The sequence below is a fragment of the Chelonia mydas genome, chromosome 4 (assembly GCF_015237465.2).
Source record: "Chelonia mydas isolate rCheMyd1 chromosome 4, rCheMyd1.pri.v2, whole genome shotgun sequence".
NCBI lineage: Eukaryota > Metazoa > Chordata > Testudines > Cheloniidae > Chelonia > Chelonia mydas.
Window position 1 is genome coordinate 31,486,308 of NC_057852.1, and position 21,563 is coordinate 31,507,870.

Here is a 21,563-nt window from a genome sequence, read left to right on the forward strand (position 1 = left end):
CTACAGGGGCTAGATGCTGTGTGGAAACAGAGGTAGAATTGATCCAAAAAAGCAAATAATACAAGTGTATAAACTAAAGCTGCTCCTAGCAAGTTTTAAATTATGAGACCATCATTTAAGAGCATACATAATTGCTAGAGGAATTATGCAGTTAATTACCAAGGAACAGATAGAATAAAAAAACCGCTATGCCAAGCGATGTAAAGCCCCAGAAAATCAATTATAGGCAATGGTCTTCTGACTACTGGGGATTGATATTGACTTAACTGGTTATTTTTAATTTAATACAAATCACATTAAGCATGTTGAAGAGGAGTGGAAAGGGAACACTCACCCACTCTGTTCCCTGAAGTTGGTCTGAAGTCTGTGAATGGATTAAACAGTCAATGAATCCCAAATCAGCACTGCTGATATATATTTCCTGACCCTGAAATGTAACAGTTACATTTTTAGGACTAAATTGTGCCTTTAGGCACATCACAGAGCAAGTTTCACCACCCTCCAAGTAGACCCTAGGAAGCACTGTGACTATAGCGATGTCTCTGAAGTACAATTCCCTCCCTGCGTCTCCTTTGTTCCCAGGGATAAGAGATGGCACTATACTGCTTGCCTATGCCAACAGTAAATTATGACACACTCCATGGGAAAAAGCCAAGGCACACTCTCCACCCACTGGTTTTTAGGGGATGAGGAATAAGCAGAAGGGTTTGGAATGCCTGCTTACACCTATGTGCCCAGACTTGGGCTGTTCAAAAAATTTCCATCAAAACTGCTTTTCAACTATTTTATTAAAGTGTCCGCTTTTCATGGAAAATGTTGATTCTTTGTAAAATAAATAAATAAATAAATAAATAAACAAACAAACACCTAAACACCAAAAGACTTTGTCCAAAAAAATAAGTATTTTGGCTGAAAAAAATATTTTGATTTGATATCCTGCCACTATGCCTCCTGGGACTGTAGGAGTGTAGTTTGCTTTCCTCAGGTCCTCATTGTCCTTTACAGGCTCGGCTCCCCAGCTAGACTACAACTCCCCTTGCCAGAAGGAAGACCATAGTGCATCAGGGAGATGTAGTCCAAACAGCGAGCCCAGCTTATTAAGGAGAATGGAAGCATGAGGAACCTGAACTGCAGTTCCCAGCGGCACCATAGCAGCATTTCCAAATCAAAATATTTTGGTTTTCTGACAAAATATATCAGGGTTTTTTTTATTTTCTACCTAACGGTTGAACTTTTCCATGGAAAATTTCTATTAAAATTATTTTGTCCGGTCAAAATTTTTTCAGGAATAGAAGCCCATTTTCCAACCAGCTCTTGCCCACTGAAACGGAGTAGCCCGAGTAGTGGAGCAAGAGCTTACTTCCTCTTATTTCCCTTCGATGGCACATAGTCCAGTCCAGCACCTAGTGAGATAATGTACTATTATTCAAAATACAGGTGTTCATTGTCTTAATGCTATGCAGGCTGCTTTAGTTCATTAAGGTGTAAAATCAGGAATGGTTTAGCATAGTGATAGTGACTGTGAAAAGCATTAATGTTTCTGCATCATTTTATTTACATGCTTTATATTACTATTGAGCAAGGAAATTGGTGATTTTTTTTCGCTTACGTTTCTGGCTTCTATGACCACCTACTCTATAGGGAAAAGCATATTAAATAGTATGCCAGTTTAATATTTGTTTTGTTTCATAGTTGATTACATCCTTCAGCACTCATCAATGGCACCATCCCAGAAGTCACTGCCAAAGAAACATTTGTTTCAACCTTCTCACAAACAGCTGACTACATTGCTTCTGCAGCCTTCAACAGGACCAGGTAACAAGAGGCTACACATCTAAGAATCCAATCTGTGAACCTTTTCCCTGTATGGTAGCCACAAGTTGACTCAGAATAGATTTTTCTGTTCAAAGTTTCACATTACATACAATTTTAAGCAAATTAAATGTGGTAAAAGTTTCCAGTTTGTCAGCCCTGGAGGCTGAAATATTCTATATGTCCAACAACCTCCTACAGTTCAACAAGAGCATCAATAATGCTTCTTCATTACCCTCAAATCTCAACTGGAAGATCCACCTTTAGGGGAAGAAAAATTAGTTCAATCTCAGCATCCACATAATCCTTACCCTCTCTTTTGAGATTGCCAATCAGAGTCCCAATTATTGACAGCTATAGAAGTGGCACGGACTGTCCACTCATTTCCCATTCAACAGTCCATCAGCTGGAAATGACCCTTCATTTCTTGCATGCCCAGCTAGCGGCCAGACCACCAGATCAGCAGGTGAGATACTTCATTGACAAAGATGAGCCAGACCAGCAGAACGGGTGATCGAACGGCAAAAAAAAGAAAAAGAATGAAGCAGATGGAGTCAGTTTGCTAGATTGGGCAGAGAATGTATGGCAGTAGGAGGGACAGAAGCAATGGAGAGTGGAATAGAGGGAGGCTCACAGAATGGAGGGAGTTGGAAGTAGCCTATAGTGGACTTGACAATCCATCCACTGTATAACTTTAATTGTACATTTTTAAATTATGTGGGACCAAGTCCGCTTTGGAGGTCTGTTGTTTATACAGTCATTTGAGCTTTAGTCTTCTGATTTATGCACTGCCAGAACTCTGATAAAATAATCACCATATAATTCACAGATATCTGTTGTTCTGTCCATGTTGTGTTTGCTATTTAGGCCTGTAGGCTTTGCTTCCACTGCAGTTTCTGTTTGCCAGTATTGAACATACTGTACTTCTGAACTTTCATCTCCTCTGATAGTCACATCCCCAGCAGTGGCCAGTTTCCTCTTTCCTCCCTCTACAAACTCCTTCTTTCACTTCTGGATGTCTCTGATAATACTGTCTGATAAACTCAAATTCCAAGTGCTTATGGATGCAGTATAGCTCATCCCACAGGATGTTGTGGCTCCAAGTAATGTTGTTATGCACTATCTCTATGCTACTGTGGGCAGCAGCCTTTCCCATCCTGTTTTCACCAGTCCTGATGGGTTGTTTAATGAATAATCAACTATCCTCTCTTTGCTCTTGTGGGAGGGTTTTTCATAAAATATGTGCATGAAGCTATGTGAGAATAGTAAAATCAGGAGGGCAAGAAAATTCTGGTTCTGACCCATCTATGTGACCCCCATACATGCATGTAACCACAGAGGTATTTCTACAGGTTTGCTAACTCTATGCAGCACATGTGCCTGTTATGTGAGCCCAGTTCTGCCAGCCTTACTTACATCAAGATTTACCTTATTCCGCAAGTTTCCCCAATGGTTTCAATAGTTCATTCTGCAACCTTGTCTCTCTGCATTGCCTACTTTCAATGGGACTTTCTGCACTGGACTAATACTGGATGAATAGAATCACAGCACTGGTGTGATGTCCTTTCTATATGGCTACTGTACAGTGTGCTGGCTGATGCAAATATTTTCTCTTTTGAAGATGGGTTATATTTGAAGTGGCCTATTTTTCTTAACTATGTCTGGTTTTTGCTCTTTTTGTTTCTTTCATATATGATAGGAAATATTTTTGGAAGTGTTTTATTTTCACATCTTTTTTATCTTAACTAATCTTTTTTTAAAGTGCTAAGTACATGCATGCTCAAACATGTATTTGAATGCACAATTGATTATCCAATTTTCATATAATTAAAGATTTTGCATGTGCATTTCTTGCTTATTTGACCATATAATAATTAATTAGCATTAATTATAATAGATTACACCTTACTACTTTGCACACACATTCAGTTAGAAACAGAGTTGCAGAGGGTTTTTTTTGCAGTACTCTTGTTTTTAGACAGAAAGAAAGCAGAGAAAGAGTATCCAAAAGAACTCATTTCACATCTGCTAGAAAAAGGTATTTTTAGCAATGAAGTGTAACAATATTTTGGATGTATTTATCTGGTGAGGTGCTCAGTAAAATGAATCTTTTCTAAATGAAATGTGTATATATCACTGACTAAAATATAAGTTGTCTCCTAAATTAAGAGGCCTAAAAGGGCTGAAGAAAAGATAGAACATCCTAAAAAGATAAATTAAGGAAAGCGTATGCCAGATCAAAAACAGACGAAGCATGTTCTACCACTTATCCAGATGGTTGAAAGTTTAACCTCATATAAGACTAGTATGGCTGCTATCTCTCATTACAGAAGGTGTTTCCATTCCTGACATATTGCTCTGTAACAGACAACCAGACAGAATGGAACGTTAGATAGATATGTATCATTTTACAGAATATATACATATACAGTATAAAAATATGACACAAAGAGGTCTCTATTTTTATTGCCACCAATTGTATCCACAGGGTTACCTACAAATGATAAGACACCAGTAATTATGCATGTCTTCCCAGAAAATGAGATCTGGACACATGAAAATGTCAGGGAATGGCTTAGGAACAAGACTTTTCTTCCTCATTTTTCCTTGAGGAGAGACCCCTCTTTCATCCAGTCTTGCCTCTTGAATAAGGGTGGGGTGAAGGCCAGGCTTCACACATTTCCCACACCTCCCTGCTGGGGAGGGAGTAAGCAGTGGCCTGGACCCAGGATCTGGATAACCACATAGGGATTGGCTCCCCACTATGACCATGCAGTCCAAGTCACAATCTAACCCTATGTGAGAGAACATGTATCAGAGTTACAAAAGGCCAAGACTATCTCCTTTATCAGAAGTCTGTGGGCAGCATAAGAGAAGAGCAACTAGATTAGAGAGTGAGCAGTTAGAACCACCTATCTGGAGACCGCAGACGACAATGGTTCTGAGATGGAAGCCTCTGACAGAAGTGTCAATTTACTCAGATGAATCATCCAGAGATGAAAAAATAGTAAGACATCTAACCTGAGGATCCATAAATGAAAGTCAGAATGACTCTGGTGATGAATCATCTGGCACCTGCTTCAACAGCAAGCAAAGCAGAACAGAGAATATACCAATGGTTAGTTTTTTGCAGTATTGCTGTAGCCGTGTTGGACCCAGGATACGAGAGAGACAAAGCAATGTAAGAGTGACAGGGTAGGTGAGGTAATATCTAGACCAAATTCTGTTGGTGGAAGGTGCAGGTTTTTGAGCAACACGGCGTTCTTCTGTCTCTCATTGATTAGTTTCATAGAAACTTCTGACACAAGACAATGCAAACTTGTCTACTGAGAGACACTCAGGAAAGATAAGACCAACCAGTTAGAGCTGTGAAAATTACTTCATTTCTGAGTAAGTCCATCCACACCAGGGTTTAATGTTTTAAATTATGCACATTAATTTCATAGCTTTAGTTGATTTGTCTCAACTTGCCTGAGTGTCCCTGGGTACACAAGCCCTTTGACAGAATCAGGGCAAAAGCTGCTGAGAGATGGAACTGGGTGGTTCATAGGAATGGTAAGAGGATGCAGAGCATTTCACCTGCAGGCCACTGGTTCAGACTTAGATCAGATTGGTAGTGACTGGCTGCGTTCAGTTGTGTATGTTAAATGAACTGATGGTTTCAATCCAGTTCACAGTGGACATGTATCCAGCCATCAGAGCTGGCATTGCTGGAACCCTAATTAGCAGCCTTAGAGAGGCCTAGTACTGAATGGGCATCAATCGAGATTGACTCGATTCTTAGGGGGCCCCTCCAGAATAGGAAAAAAGCATATAGGTGGGGAAGCTTGCACTTCCACTGTCCACGCTGTATCGGTCTTGTGGATAAACAGAACTTTTTAGGCTCCAGAGCTGTCAAATCAGAACTTCTTACTAGCAGAAATTTCTCTTTAAAAACACTCTTTTAAGAGCTGCATATAAAAAAAATGCTTATGAATTCAGTAGTGAGGCACACATTTTAGGAACTAATGTAAAAGTTATTGAGGTTCCTAGATTTGTTAGCACAGTAGCATATAAATACCAAAATATGTGTAATTTACATATTACAGCTTGTTTGTACCTTGTAGAAAAATTTAACATCCTCATGTTTTATACCATATGACGATCACCTGCAAGGTGAAGGAAGGAAATTTGTCTTTCACATAAAAGTCCAACTAAACCAATGGCTTTATCCTGCTGTCCTAACACAGGCAAAAAAAAATATCCACCACACATTAGTGGGAGCTTAGCTTGAATAAACACTGCAAAAGTCAGCCCAAAGTGCATGTGATGGTTGGTAGGGTGTCATCTTTCCATGAAGTATTAGGTAAAAGTCACTGCTGTAGGCAAGAAAAGGGAGTTTTAAAATGTTAAAATTTCAACTTGCTGAGAAAATACACAGCTTTGCCCAGAGAGTGGATTTCTGCTGCAAAAATATGTATAAAAGTTCACCTTTGATTAACGTAATGTAAGCCAGGGTCCCTTGTGGGGGACTGGAGCGCCTCAGGGCCAGCTTTTAACTTGATGTAGTCCTGATAGCATGCCAGTTGTTCGATGGCTCAGGCTAGTGTTGTGGCCGTGTCAGGGCTAATGCTCTATGAGGCCCTAACAACTAATGGATCCCTGTGCACTCTTTGTCAACTGCCTTCAACAGTTCCTCACAGTGCCCCCAGCAAACCTGCTTCTGTGCATCACTCCTCCCAGCTGTCCCTGAATTGCCATCAATTTTTCTTCTGCTGGTAACCCTATCACCAGGGCTGGATTACCCAATAAGCAGACTAAGCACATGCTTAGGGCACCAGCAAAGCAGGGGCCACCAAAAAAAAAATAGATTTTTTTTTAAAAAAAAATTTGATATTTGATATTTCAAAAAAAGCATCAAAGTAGTCATCATGGGAAAAATCAGAACTTATGACAACACTGCCAACATGTCAGGGCATTATCAAGGAATGCAGAAGAATCTTTTAGAAGAGAACAAATATGCTATATTCATACCATGTGCTGCACACTCTCAATCTTGTTGGCCACAGTGCTGTTAATTGTTGTCCGGTGGCAGTAAGTTTTTTCTCAACAGTCCAGTTACTTTATACATTTTTCTCTGCCTCAACACACCGATGGGCAGTTCTTAAAACATATTTGGGCAATGATCATGTCGTGTGTTGAAATCTCTTTCTAATACTCACTGGGAGGCACATGCAGTGGCAACAAGTGCAATTCTGGAGTCCTACTCAAAGATTGTGGATGCATTAGAAAGTATAGCTGAAGACCAATCAGAAAAGGGAGAAACTATACGAGAGGCAGAAACACTGCAAACAAGATGCAAGAACTAGAGTTTGTATTCATGTTGACCATGTGGAATGAAATTTTACAACACTTTTACCACACAAGTCAAGCTCTCCAAAAAAAAGGATTGATTTGAAAACATGTGCAGACCTCTGTCAATCATTAGCAGACCACTTACACACTTTGAGGAATGATTTTGAAAGATTTGAAGACATACCAAAAGATATCTTGCCTGATACTAATGACAAAGAAGCCCAGTCCCGCAAGCAAATCAGGAAAAAACAAGCAAATGATAGCAGTGCAACAGAAACAGCACTGAATCCTAGAGACAAATTTCACGTATCTACTAATTACGCTATACTTGATACACTTGAAGCTCATATGAAGAGGAGAGGTGAAGTGTACAAAGAAGTATCAAGTAGATTTTCTTTTCTAAACGATATGGACTTATCTGACGAACAATATTCACAAGGTTCCCAAAAGCTAGTTGACTCATACCCTGTTGACTTGAACATGAATCTCTGTGGAGAAGTACGGCAGTTCCACTGTTATATGCGCGCAAAGTTTAATGAAACAGGAAAAATGAAATTCAGTCACATTTATCTTCATGACACAATACTGAAAGATGGAATACAATGTGTATTTCCAAATGTAGAGATCGCACTACGTATTTTTCTAACATTGATGATTACTAACTGCTCCGCAGAACGCTCTTTTTCTCAGCTGAAAAGAATAAAAAACCCTCAGAGAACAACGTGTCAGGACAGACTTGATTCACTTTCCCTATTGTGTATGGAAGCGGACATGCTTCATCAAGTCACCTTCGATGAACTTATCCAGAATTTTGCAATCAGAAAATCTAGAAAGAAGCTATTTTAATTTCAGCATACATGTAAGTTGTGTCATTTCAAAAAATAAAATTTTATGGTATAGTATTGTTTTTATTTTGAATTACATATGGTGGGACACCATAATCTTTTCAGTGTTTAGGGCCTCTAAAGATCTTAATTCAGCCCTGCCTATCACCATCCTGAGCAGGGGGGAAAAGTAGCAGCAGAATTAGCCCTGGGATCTGATCGCTGTATGGGAAGAGGAATCCGTGCTATCAGAACTCCGTTCCAGTTTTCGAAATGCCAAAACCTTTGTCAAAATCTCCCAGGGCATGAAGGACAGAGGCCATAACAGGGACCCGAAGCAGTGCTGCGTGAAACTTAAGGAGCTGAGGCAAGCCTACCTGAAAACCAGAGAGGCAAACGGGCGCTCCGGGTCAGAGCCCCAAACATGCCGCTTCTATGATGAGCTGCATGCCATTTTAGGGGGTTCAGCCACCACTACCCCAGCCGTGTTGTTTGACTCCTTCAATGGAGATGGAGGCAACACGGAAGCAGGTTTTGGGGACGAAGAAGAAGATGATGATGATGAGGTTGTAGATAGCTCACAGCAAGCAAACGGAGAAACTGGTTTTCCTGACAGCCAGGAACTGTTTCTCACCCTGGACCTGGAGCCAGTATCCCCCGAACCCACCCAAGGCTGCCTCCTGGACCCGGCAGGCGGAGAAGGGACCTCCGGTGAGTGTACCTTTTAAAATACTATACATGGTTTAAAAGCAAGCATGTGAAAGGATTAATTTGCCCTGGCATTTGCGGCTCTCCTGGATGTACTCCCAAAGCCTTTGCAAAAGGTTTCTGGGGAGGGCAGCCTTATTGCGTCCTCCATGGTAGGACACTTTACCACTCCAGGCCAGTAACACATACTCGGGAATCATTGTACAACAAAGCATTGCAGTGTATGTTTGATGGCGTTCAAACAACATCCGTTCTTTATCTCTCTGTGTTATCCTCAGGAGAGTGAGATATCATTCATGGTCACCTGGTTGAAATAGGGTGCTTTTCTTCAGGGGACACTCAGAGGAGCCCGTTCCTGCTGGGCTGTTTGCCTGTGGCTGAACAGAAATGTTCCCCGCTGTTAGCCACGGGGAGGGGGGAGGATTGAGGGGGTAGCGACGCGGTGGGGGGAGGCAAAATGCGACCTTGTAACGAAAGCACATGTGCTATGTATGTAATGTTAACAGCAAGGTTTACCCTGAAAGACTGTAGCCACTGTTTTATAAAATGTGTCTTTTTAAAGACCGCTGTCCCTTTTTTTTTCTCCACCAGCTGCATGTGTTTCAATGATCACAGGATCTTCTCCTTGCCAGAGGCTAGTGAAGATTAGAAAGAAAAAAAAAAAAAAAAACACACTCGTGATGAAATGTTCTCTGAGCTCATGCTGTCCTCCCACACTGACAGAGCACAGATGAATGTGTGGAGGCAAATAATGTCAGAGTGCAGGAAAGCACAAAATGACCGGGAGGAGAGGTGGCAGGCTGAAGAGAGGGCTGAAGCTCAAATGTGGCGGCAGCATGATGAGAGGAGGCAGGATTCAATGCTGAGGCTGCTGGAGGATCAAACCAGTATGCTCCAGTGTATGGTTGAGCTGCAGCAAAGGCAGCTGGAGCACAGACTGCCACTACAGCCCCTGTGTAACCAACCGCCCTCCTCCCCAAGTTCCATAGCCTCCACACCCAGACGCCCAAGAACGCGGTGGGGGGGCCTCCGGCCAACCAGCCACTCCGCCACAGAGGATTGCCCAAAAAAAAGAAGGCTGGCATTCAATAAATTTTAAAGTTGTAAACTTTTAAAGTGCTGTGCAGCATTTTCCTTCCCTCCTCCACCACCCCTCCTGGGCTACCTTGGTAGTCATCCCCCTATTTGTGTGATGAATGAATAAAGAATGCATGAATGTGAAGCAACAATGACTTTATTGCCTCTGCAAGCGGTGATCGAAGGGAGGAGGGGAGGGTGGTTAGCTTACAGGGAAGTAGAGTGAACCAAGGGGCGGGGGGTTTCATCAAGGAGAAACAAAGAGACCTTTCACACCGTAGCCTGGCCAGTCATGAAACTGGTTTTCAAAGCTTCTCTGATGCGTACCGCGCCCTCCTGTGCTCTTCTAACCGCCCTGGTGTCTGGCTGCGCGTAACCAGCAGCCAGGCGATTTGCCTCAACCTCCCACCCCGCCATAAACGTCTCCACCTTACTCTCACAGATATTGTGGAGCACACAGCAAGCAGTACTAACAGTGGGAATATTGGTTTCGCTGAGGTCTAAGCGAGTCAGTAAACTGCGCCAGCGCACCTTTAAATGTCCAAATGCACATTCTACCACCATTCTGCACTTGCTCAGCCTGTAGTTGAACAGCTCCTGACTACTGTCCAGGCTGCCTGTGTACGGCTTCATGAGCCATGGCATTAAGGGGTAGGCTGGGTCCCCAAGGATAACTATAGGCATTTCAACATCCCCAACAATTATTTTCTGGTCTGGCAATAAAGTCCCTTCTTGCAGCTTTTGAAACAGACCAGAGTTCCTGAAGATACGAGCGTCATGTACCTTTCCCGGCCATCCCACGTTGATGTTGGTGAAACGTCCCTTGTGATCCACCAGAGCTTGCAGCACTATTGAAAAGTACCCCTGGTGGTTTATGTATTCGCAGACTTGGTGCTCCGGTGCCAAGATAGAGATATGGGTTCCATCTATGGCCCCACCACAGTTAGGGAATCCCATTGCAGCAAAGCCATCCACTATGACCTGCACATTTCCCAGGGTCACTACCCTTGACATCAGCAGATCTTTGATTGCGTGGGCTACTTGCATCACAGCAGCCCCCACAGTAGATTTGCCCACTCCAAAGTGATTCCCAACTGACCGGTAGCTGTCTGGCGTTGCAAGCTTCCACAGGGCTATCGCCACTCGTTTCTCAACTGTGAGGGCTGCTCTAGTCTTGGTATTCATGCGCTTCAGGGCAGGGGAAAGCAAGTCAAAGTTCCATGAAAGTGCCCTTACGCATGTGAAAGTTTCGCAGCCACTGGGAATCGTCCCAGACCTGCAACACTATGCGGTCCCACCAGTCTGTGCTTGTTTCCCGAGCCCAGAATTGGCGTTCCACAGCATGAACCTGCCCCATTAGCACCATGATGCATGCATTGGCAGGGCCCATGCTTTCAAAGAAATCTGTGTCCATGTCCTGATCGCTCACGCGACCGCGCTGACGTCGCCTACTCACCCGGTATTGCTCTGCCAGGTTCTGGTGCTGCATATACTGCTGGATAATGCGTATGGTGTTTAATGTGCTCCTAATTGCCAAACTGAGCTGAGCGGCCTCCATGCTTGCCTTGGTATGGCGTCCGCACAGAAAAAAGGCGCGGAACGATTGTCTGCCGTTGCTCTGACGGAGGGAGGGGCGACTGACGACACGGCTTACAGGGTTGGCTTCAGGAAGCTAAAAATCAACAAAGGGGGTGGCTTTACATCAATGAGTATTTCAGGCAGGACTTCACGGAGGGTTCCAAGAAGAAATGGTGCACCTAAGTTATTGTTCTTATTGGAACAAGGAGGTTAATCTGACCTCTGATTGATACATGGCTAGATTTACCTCGCTGCACCTTCTCTGTGAGTGACTGCAGTGTGGACCTAGAGGAATGAGTCCCCTAGACGGGGAAGCGGGGGGAAGCAAATGAGTACAAAACAAATCTGGTCTATTTCTTGTTTTGATACACTCCATCTATCTTTTACATCTTTGGCTGGCAGCAGATGGTGCAGAAGGACTGCATGCCATCCACATCTCAGGGCTGCTCGGCAGAAGATGGTACAATACAACTGCTAGCCATCCTCATCTCTTGCCTGCCTGGCAGAAGATGGTACAATATGACTGCTAGCAATCCGTATCACCTGCCTGCTCACCATAAGATGGTTCAATAGGACTGACTGCAGGACTAAAGAGAATGATTTGATCAAGTCACTCCAAATTTAGTCCCTGTGCCCATGTCTGCCCAGGCGCTCCTGGCCGACGTGGCCAGGAGCACCTCGGACATGACGATGACGGCTACCAGTCCTATTGCACCATCTGCTGCCACAAGGCAATGGGTTGCTGCTACTGTGTAGCAAGGCAGATGCGGTACTGCAAGCACCCAAGAGACATACGGTGACCGTGAGCTGAGCGGGCTCCATGCTTGCCATGGTATGGCCTCTGCACACGTAACTCAGGAAAAAAGGCGCGAAACGATTGTCTGCCCTTGCTTTCACGGAGGGAGGGAGGGAACGGGGGCCTGATGATATGTACCCAGAACCACCCGCGACAATGTTTTAGCCCCATCAGGCATTGGGACCTCAACCCAGAATTCCAATGGGCAGCAGAGACTGCGGGAACTGTGGGATAGCTACCCACAGTGCAACGCTCCGGAAGTCGACTCTAGCCTCGGTACTGTGGAAGCACTCCGCCGAGTTAATGCACTTAGAGCATTTTCTGTGGGGACACACACACTCGAATATATAAAACTGATTTCTAAAAAACCGACTTCTATAAATTCAACCTAATTTCGTAGTGTAGACATACCCTTACACATATACAGCCCCTCCCTTCCCTGCAGATTTACCACGTTGCCCTCTGCTGACCTATCACTGCTCAGCCACTTCATCACATCACCAACTGTTTGTCAAACTATCCCACCAAAACCACAGAGATCCCAAATTCTGAGGAAAAGAGCTAGTAGAAAAATGGGAACATTGTCACAATTCTTTTTTGCAGGAATATGTTTCTTCTTAATTAAAAAATGTGATTTCCCCCCCCAAACAGCTGTAATGAAGAACAAGGTTTATCCCTAGGTTTACAAATACTATCTCAAGCCTTCTCCACGGGGCTCACAGCCAGAGATAACTGCAGAGGTAAAATGATGAAGACAACACTAGGGGAATCTTTTTCAGCAAAGGCAAAGGGATAAGGGTCAAAGGAAGAGAAATGCAGTTAGGTGGGGAGCAGCCAGGCCAGTTCTGTCCATAACAGAAGAGGGAAAGAAAGGAACGCAGAAGGTGGTGAGTATGGTTTGGAGAACAGAGGTGGTGAGACCCACGGTCTGGGTAGCCTAAATAGGGCATGCAAGGGATTAGGATGATTAAATGACCATAATCCAGGTTGGCAGACCCCAAATTTGATGCCTTCACTTACAAATATTCTTTTCCATGCTTCCCTCAAGTTCCTCATGATTATTGAAGGAGTCCTTCCTTGCCAAAGCTCTACCTGGCCTAAGGATTCCCTTTCACAAAGGGAAACACCGATTGCAATTTAAACCAACTTACTATCCCCTCTGTGCATCTGCAGTGGCACAGATGGGATGGAACAGGAAAGAGGATCAGGACCTTTTGACTTTTCAAAACTTGCCATTATTTTACTCTTCTTGCTTGTGAGAATTTTCTGTTCCTGCTGACAACTTCAAAGAAAGGGGGAAAAGGTACATGGCTCAGGGGAGCTGAGCAAGGACCTGGAACAGTTTTCTTTGGAAGTGCAAAAGTGTCTGTCTGTGACTGCACTTTTTATAGCTGAGCCATTCTTTCTTGTACTCCTCATTTATGACAGCTAGGGGATTTTCACTGCTTCTTTCAGGATGTTGTTGCACCTTGTTACTTTCCTAGAGAAAAGAGTCATGAAATTCTGCAGCTTTTCCTTTCCTTTCCAGTTTCCCCTCTCAGTTTTGGATAACAATTTTTCCAGCAAGGCCCCTAACATGTTCACTGTAAATATCTGTAATTTCTTCCTAGCTATCATTAATGACAAGGTTTATTGGCTAGGTTATGTGTGAGACCGCTGAGTCTTTAGGTCCTCTGTTTTTTTTAAAGAGTGAGCATTACTAGCAAAACAGTGAGAGTTGGCAGGCAACCTTGCTTAAATCCAACCTTGGAACTTCCCATTTTGTATTAGCTGAGTCATATTTTTCCTGTAGTCAACTGGAGTGCCATCTGTTATTGATGTATGATAGGGCTATCTCTCTGGTGAACTGCAAAATCTGTCCTGTTTCCATGCACTGGTTTGCCTTACTGAACGTCACCCTGGCTCTTAACCAATTACAAGATGTGCACTGGCCAAAGGAGATAAGACATTTTATTAATCACAGATACTACACTGCATGCACTTATTCCAGATACACTCCTTCTAATTTAACAGAAAGTGCCTGCTTGGGTAGAAGTCTTTTGGAAACAGAATGATATATTTTAGTCTTGGTATCTGTTCTGTCGACACTGCTTTTAAACCACAGATTTCTCTTGATTGGTTGGCAAATGGTGAAAACAGGAAATCAAAGGACTTATTCAGTTGCAAAATTGTAGTAGAAAGTCAAGTAGTCTGTTCAAATATCAGGATTAGGAGCTGTGGGAAGAATTGCAAATGTTGCTTTTTTCGTTATAACAAACGAAATAGAACAATATTTCTAATAAGAGGATTTTACCCCAGGACATTTCTGTTCCCAGTTTCACTATCTAGTTTAACTCGAAAAAGGAGGGGGGCAGTGTCTAATGGTTAAAGCACAGAACTGAATTTTATACTGGCACTGCCACTGACTCACTTTGTGACCTTGAGCAAGTCACTTCACTCCTCAGGGCTGCAGTTTTCCACATCTGTAAAATGAGCATAATAATATTTGTGAAGCTTAAGGTTGTCAAGTACTTTGAGACCCTAGTCTGAAAGTATAATACAAGTAGTAGTACTGTAAGGAAATGTACACCATTTCCTGTAAATCTTTACCTATAGTACATTGTACATGTTTACTATGCACAAACAAATTTTGTAATTACACCTGATTGAAAGATTTCATATCAAAAATTTTATGACAAAAGATGGCCTTTCAAATTGAACATTTGTTGATTCTTTATACTTTTTCTGGTTTTTGGTTTTCAAAAACTAAACATTTTTCATATGCTTGTCATTTTGGGGGAAAAAAAGAAAGAAAATTCAATTCTTTCTAAATTTGCCACAGAAATGACCATTTTCCAAGCAGCTCTACTTGTAACTCATTGGAGAGGGCAGTGTTGATTTTCAAGATCTTTCTTTGTTTGAAATGATTCATAGAGCATTTGAGGGGAACTGACCTGGAAATAGCTCACTTGAGACTACTCTAGAGGAAAGCTGAGGGAGGTGTGAAGGAAGGGAAGGAAAGGAAAGAGAGGAACAGGAATACAAGAGGGGAGTGTAAGAAAAGGTGGAAGGAGATAGAGAAGGAGAGGTGTAAAGGAGAAGCAGAAATCAGAGCATACAAGAAAGAGGCAGAATGGAAAATGTAGATGGAAAATAGAATGAAAAGAGGAAATGATTTTTTTTTAATTTGGATTTTATAACAAGTATCACATCACAATCCAAGTGAGCTCAGTTCTTGCAATTGATAGCCCTATCCAAACATCTGTCAGGGACGACGGCCAATGCAAGTGCAAAATCTTTAAGACTCTCTTTTAAAATATGATGATGCACACTTTGAAAAAGTTTGAGAGCCCAAGCCACATTCCCTACTGTTAATGATCTGACTACAGTTTGGGGATATTTAGATTGTAAGCACTTGATGACAGGGATTGTCTTTAAACTTTTGTACAACACCATAAGCTCAGTTTTTATGCTATAATAATATCATCATTTGGTATCCATACACACTCAGGAGGTAGCTTGTACAAATCTAAAGAGAATGTCAGAAGACTGTGTGTAACAAATACCTGAAGCACATAACAGGCTTAGGCAGACCTGGATCATGCAATATATTGGCAGTCATATCTAAAAGTTATCTAGGAACATAAACTATTGCATAATGAATACTGCTTGGGTAAGTTAATACACCCATATACAATTAATAACATAATCAAAATTATTTTTCAGAACATAGTTGCATATGAACCTGACACTGCTCTCACTGAAGCCAATGACAAAATTGCTATTCATCTGAACAGCAGTGGGCTCGAGATCTTTTTTTCTGAAATGAAAGTTTGGAGGAAGAATAGATTCAGTTCGAAAGGTTTTGGAATGGTCTCCAAGAGCTCCACCACTCTCCTAGTTGAACAACTGGCCTTCACTGTTACTGTCAGCACCTCCCACCTGTTCTCTGTGCCACTTCTGTCCCACAGTGCTCCTGAGGATTTCCCAGCTGTACTCTGAGCCCTCTCTGATACTCGCTCATCTCTCTTGGCTGCTTCTCAAGAATGAGATATGCACAATGAAACATGAGCCACAACATTTGTCCAAATGCCAATTGTCTGGCATATCAGCATTCAGACATATAAAAGGGACAATTGTCTGCAACTATAACTAGGGGAACTTTTAATGTCTACTGGTTATACAGGGAATGAAGGATTTAAAAGTGATAAACACAATTGTGATCAGTTCTGATAGACTGAACAAGACATACATTCATTTAACAGTTAGTTACTGGTCTATCAGCAGAAAGAATAAGTACCAGTAAGCAAGCCTGACATTTATTCTTTCAGACTTTGCTTTTTCTTGAAACACAGCTTTTGACATGGCAGATTAAGACAGAACAATATCCAAAGGCTCTTCATACTCTCCTTCATATCCTTTATGTTGAAGTAAACATTTGGGACTAAATCCAGCCCTCAATTACAGCTACACCCACTGCACAGATTTAAGAAAGGGCATAATTTTTTGACAATTGGCCATAGCGAATGGTGACTCCTGGTTTTGGAGCTGTCTAAAGTATTAGCATAGTAATACTAATCTAAAAGTATATTATGACTGACAGTGTTGCACTCACATATCCCATACTGAGAGAAACAAAATGGAGGAAAAGAAAGCAGAAGAACCTAATTCCAAATGAGCTGGCTATACTGACTGTAGGCCAAATAGTGAGCTTGTTCAAGTGGTTTTTATCATGACTTCAGTGGAAATAGGACTTGGTACACAGTTGCTGGGTCAGACTGCCCTCTGGCAGGGCTGCTGATGAGAAAAATTCAGTAGGGTTCCCTCCAGAGAATTCTATCAGTTTTGTAAAGGGACCACTCAATGCACAAAAACTACACACTGTACTTACAGTACTGCAGGCGGGGAACATGCTTCTTTATTTAACTACATGACAAACAGAGCAGAGAAGGAAAGAGTCACTAGCTGAACAGAAAGTAAGGAAGGGTAGAGCTTGGCTCCAACTCGTTATACTCCGAGTAAGCCAGTTAACCCCTTAATAACCATTTTACTACAGTCAGCACAACAGGACAGGATCCTGCCCCACCCCAGCACTCCACAGGATGACTGGTGGATTCGAGCAGATCCACCAGTACAAAGCCATCTGTGTGAATGTGCAGTACTACAAGACTGGTTGTGGGGAGTCCAGTTCTCTCTCCACCGCCACAACAGGGTGATTCCAACAGACCCAAGCTCCTGATTACTGCTGCCTGTAGGAACTCCTTCCCAATCCCCACTCCCACGGGTAGAGTTAATGTGAGTATAATTTGCATCTCCCCAGTCCTGCCCCAGCCCACCTACTCCTTACCCAACCCCAGTAAAGGCCCTCTTTGGATGCAGAGAAAGGGAGAGCGTGCTCCAAAGGCAACTGAAACACACAGGTAAAAAAGAAACCACCTGAGCATCATAATGCAGTGCACTATTAGAATGGGGCATCATAATCCAGTGCACTATTAGAATGATCTTAAAAGGAATCTCTCCAAATGCAATAGAGTGACCAGATGTCCCAATTTTATAGGGACAGTCCTGATTTTTGGGTCTTTTTCTTATATAGGCTCCTATTTCCCCCCCCCCGCCCCACCCGATTTTTCACATTTGCTGTCTGGTCACCCTAAAATGCAAGAACCCAGAGCAATCACTGTAAAAATGAGCACCTCTTTGGTTGATAAGATTTAACTGAAGAAATATTAACTGTGGTTAGTAGAGTTGGTGTTGTGTTACTAGCTCTAAAGGGTCCATTAGACTTACCCTGCATCCTGGACGTGTCTCAATCCGTCTAAGGAGTCAGCACAAGAATAGGACATTCTTGGTTGTTATCGGCTTTGTTTGTTTTATGTCAAGTGGATCATCAGAGTGAAGTAAGGAATTAAAGACTGTTTGTATAGTTAGGAACCCTCCATACATATTAAAACTACCTATTCCTTCAATTACTTTTCTCACCTGATACTGGATTTGTCTACAAGCATGGACCGAAATCTTCACTGCATGGAAGCTTGAACCTCTCTTTCTCTAGAACTCTCAAACCCTGATTGAGAGTTGCCTCTTCATGGCCACACACAGGCAGAAAGGTAAGTAAGAAGCTTCCTTCTCTCCCTGACCCCCTCCCTTGAATGGCTGCACTGGGGGGCCACTTGCAATAACAGTATGTTCTTGAGGGAGCACAGGAACTACTCACTCCTGCTTCTCCTTATTTGGGACTGTCTCACACCACTCCATACAGACCTGGTGAGCAGCCACACGGAATAATCTGCTCCATTTTAATGAATAGAGCAGATAGCACTCCACCGTGAAAAAAGAGAGTCATCATCTCTCCCAGGCTGTTCTAGGAGGCTATTCATTCATAATAGCTAATGGCCTGATCCTGTGAGATGTTGTCTTCAGTTGAGGGTACTCAGCACCTCATAGAAATGGACCCTTCTCTTTAATGCCCTGCATCAATCATTGATTTCAGTGACTCATCCTTTTGAGAGCAAAAGGTGAGTGCTTTTGGATTTTTCTGAATAAGAATTTAAATGGCTGTCAGCCTATCAGCCAATAACACAAAACAGATTGTAAATGTAACAGGATGCAATCAAGTCAAACAATTCCAGGGAGAGCACCAGAAGGCTTAATATTAGGACTACTGGCGTTCAGTCTTTGCTAATGACTTAATTGTTTGTGTTGATTTGTGCTGGCATTGATATGCGGAGAACAACACTTTCTATTTAAAACTGGGGGAAACTGTTAATGAATTTGCTATATCTGCAAAGACTGCTTTTCAAAAAAATACATATTTCACTACCTGATTTACCTTTAAAAAAAATGGAAAGAAAAATATGAGTCCCTACATTGTACACACAAAATAGGACCAATTTTCTGTGTAGGATGATTTTCAGAAATCTTTATCTTTTCTATCATAGTGCATTGTTCTGGAAGGTGAAATAAACCTTGATGATTTGTTAAGATTTAGTGCAGACTAAATATTGCTAAAAATAGCAAAATGAGAGTGACAAAAGGTTTCTGTTCAGCTGCTCTATAGAAGCTCAGACTTAGCAAACAGTTGCTGAGCATTATAAAAAATACAAGTGTGCTTTTACTGAGCACTGTCTGAGCATGAAAGGTGCACATTACCAGTGTCTGCACTGCAGATGCAGCAGCTGTATCCTATTCTGGGAGCTCACCATTAGGTCTGTGGCTTGGGTCCATAGAGCATTGTTTATACTAGGACAACTGATTATTTTAAGGGACTGGGGTAAGCAGTGGTTTCAGAAGGAGACCCCCCCCCCCAAAAAAAAAAAAAAAAAAAAAAAAGAGAGAGATCGTGCACAATCCTTTTGTGCACCAGGCATGTTCAGGAAGGAATTGTATTTTTCCCCAGGGGAAATCCCTCCCTCCTCAAGTTCCCCCTATTGCAATGTGACTCCACACTCCCCCCCAGTAATGGGTTGTGCCTGAATGGCATAGCTTAGTCCTCAGTAGAGCTGGTTGGTTGGGAAATGTTTTTTGGTCATATGAACAAATTTCAATGACAATGAAAACATTTTCAATGTCCTTGAAATGTTGCCTTCAAAAGAAAATGGAGAGAAAGAATCATGGCAACTGAAAACCAATAATTTCAGCCCAAAAACACTGAAAAATGTTGACTCCTGGCAACTGAAAAATGGAAGGTTTGAGTGGAAATGTTTTGGCTTTTGGTTGCTGAAAACCAACATTTCCTATTTTTGTTTTTAGCAAAAACCACAACAAAGTCTCTTTATCTTCTCCATGAGCCCTCTCCTCTCTCCCAGTTCTATCACTCCAGACCCGCTACACAAAGATTTGCTTCTGGGTCTACCTTTCTACACCCCAGACCGGCAGAGACTGGGCGCACAAGCTGCAAGCTGAGCCCTGGTGGGGTAGCATATGCCTATAGTAACTCCATTTGATTGATCTGCTTCAATCAACTTTCTTCCAGCTGAAGATGAAGTTCCTTTTGAAGCCCTGCAGAAGTTCTTTGAGGGATGATGGGTATAAAACAAGAGGAGAAAGGATCTTTTTAGGAAAATCTATCAGAAACATCACATATTTAACGCAAGCACCCACATTGATGTTATAAATTCAAGCATATTCTTTTATAGACTGAGGGAAAGTATCAATCCTGCATTCAGCTTAGCCAACAAAGCCAACTGCTCTGTTTGGTAGAGGTATTTATTAAGAACAATGAGCCACATTCTCAGTCGCCATAAATCAGGGTACAATTGACAGCAGCTGAGGATCTGTTATGGATTTATCTCCTGTTCCTCTAATGGGCTAAACACCCGCAATGCCAGCTGAAGTCAAAAACTGTACCTACAGCCATTGTGCCTGGCTGGCTGGTTCAGCACTCCTCTTTCCTCGATTCTCCTGTCCCACCCCCATCCGCTGAACAGATGAACTTACTCTGTATGTGTGTTGTGTGCTGCGGAATGTAATTAGAGCACACAAGGTAAATAATGACAGATCAGCCTCTATTGTCTGTTGCTTAACAGCAGCAAAAGTGTCAATGCTTTCTTCAGGGGCTCAAATATAGAATAGTTGTTAATTCCAAGTTAGCACTTCCTTCGGGAGGAGACCTTGTGAGAATATTTTCAAAATACATTGGCAGAAAGACAGCCCCAAAATTAAGGGGGGTGAGGAGGTGTAAACCACAAAAACAATAACAAATAGTAATAAATCTATCAGAACTGACAGCTCCTGTGTCTCAAGAGTTAGTACTGAATTGTCCTTCCAGAATGCCAGTGCTGTCCCTGGTGCTTTCCTTGGGTTGCCTAGGGCCTGAAGCTAGGCATTGTCTTTGGCTGTAAATCTAAATTAGCATCAGCTGCTATGCTCTCGGTAACAAAAATCTTTGGCTATGTGCTGTATGATGAACAATGACTGGTCTAGAACTTAGTCTGACTTAGTTGCATTATCCAAGGCTGCTCCTCTATGTGTTTTACACTTCATTCATAGAAATTAGACGTGGCAGAGACTTATCTGATCCTCTGTTCTGGTCTCTTGCCATAGAGCTGGTCAGATCATTATCCGTGACATTTCATTTTGTTGAAATATGCTGTTTCATCAAAGACAAAATGTTTTGTAGAAACATATCAGTTTCTATGAAGTCTTCATTGGGGTATAGTGCAGGAGAGCAAGCGATGCTCTCACACTCTAACTTTGTACCGGGTACGGACCTGGGATGGGGGGGTCCCTTCTCTGGCTGATTAAAAATTTTCTTTCCAGATCATTCTCACTCTGAATCAGGGAGAAGAGGGACTTGAATCTGTGCCTCCCATTTCCCTAGCCAGTACCTTGGCCACCTGGCTACATATGCCTTCCCAAATTGCAAAGCTCAGGTTTTGATCCAAAAATGGAAATGGAGACAATTCAATTTCTGCAAAATCATTAAAATGATTTTGTTTTTGTTCCAGTGCAGAAAG

General features: G+C 42.4%; 1 long non-coding RNA gene across 3 annotated transcripts in view; it reads right to left on the reverse strand.

Moving 5' to 3' along the window:
- Positions 1 to 21,563, reverse strand: part of LOC122465580 — a 73,689-nt gene that overhangs the window by 45,844 nt on the left and 6,282 nt on the right. Inside the window, exons 1-2 of one of the 3 annotated variants that reach the window (XR_006290519.1) lie at positions 18,088 to 20,403; positions 335 to 427 (exon numbers count right to left, since the gene is read on the reverse strand). This is a non-coding gene — a long non-coding RNA (uncharacterized LOC122465580). Of the gene's footprint in view, positions 1 to 334; positions 428 to 14,539; positions 14,575 to 18,087; positions 20,404 to 21,563 lie in introns of those variants that run through there. The other 2 variants (XR_006290521.1, XR_006290520.1) reach the window with 2 other exon arrangements.